Below are 1229 nucleotides of genomic sequence, written 5' to 3' on the forward strand. Positions count from 1 at the left end.
GAATCTATATTATTTTGGGTTGAGGGGTAGGGGGCATGATGAACGGAAGATAGTAGACCTTGTTACACGTAATCCCTACAGATTGGGGCTGGCGTTTGGAAGGGGTAACCGGTAAAGCATAGCGCTGGAACGCTTTGATCAATTTCAACCAAACTTGCTGCATATACACCGACGGAAAAAAAACCGCAACATCAAAAAATAATTAATGTATAGTAATGAAATTTCGGGAATACATGTGTCTCGGTAACACATTTAACTGATTAACAGTACAAGATCACAGTTTAATGTAAGCACGAAACAAGCCATTGCAAATGTGCGATTCTGGTACATTTATAACAGTTGTAAGAGCAGAATATTGAATGCAAGCATGCAAACATGCATGCATTGTGTTATGCAGCTGCCGGATGTCACGTACAGTGGCTACATTCTTTCCAGGTCTTTTCTGCAGTATTGCGGAAGGAACATTCAGCTTCTCGAAGCGCTGTTACACAACCTCGTTCAAACTGTGAGGTGTTAATAATGGCATCTTTGTCAACCTAAAGGCATTCTTGACTAACATCAACTCACCACTTCCAATCTTAAACGTAACTATCGCCCACGACTGATACAGCGCGTATTTAAAGCAAACCTTATTCGCGACTGGTGCGAAATTTGAATAGAATTCTTCTTTCAAACGTAGAAACACGCCTACCAAGTTTCGTGTATGTCGCACTCCTTCCCGGTGTTGCGATTTCTTTTTTCCGTCAGTATATACCAGTGCTAAGGTAACCTAGCAACGCTAGGCGGGGGTCTGAAGTGGAAGGTGGTAGGATGTAAGCGCAGTCGAAACGACCACCGGCCGTATTGATTATTTAGGTGAGGATTGGAATGCTGTATATTTTGAAGAGGATTCTTCACTGCGTTCATGACCCGTATGACATGAAGTGTGTTCAGGAAAGATGCTTCGTACTGCCAATATGTCTCATCTGACGATGGCGCCCTCAGACACAGACAATGAATCCATTAGGATAATGGACACTGAGTTTGAGTCAAAGTTGTCACTTGGTTTAGAAACATGATCAGTGATGTTAAAAAAAAACCCAATTTATAAACTTAATCTGGAATGCAGATCCTCTCGTACTCCGGTAGTTCCAAAATAAAACTGGGCCTCTTGTGCATCCGTGGAGTATTCGGCTCGATGATTCGCTGAGATTTTAGCTCGCAGAGGTGCTGGCATGCTGAAAACTCCC

Source organism: Schistocerca piceifrons, chromosome 8 (genome assembly GCF_021461385.2).
Source record: "Schistocerca piceifrons isolate TAMUIC-IGC-003096 chromosome 8, iqSchPice1.1, whole genome shotgun sequence".
Classification (NCBI taxonomy): Eukaryota; Metazoa; Arthropoda; class Insecta; order Orthoptera; family Acrididae; genus Schistocerca; species Schistocerca piceifrons.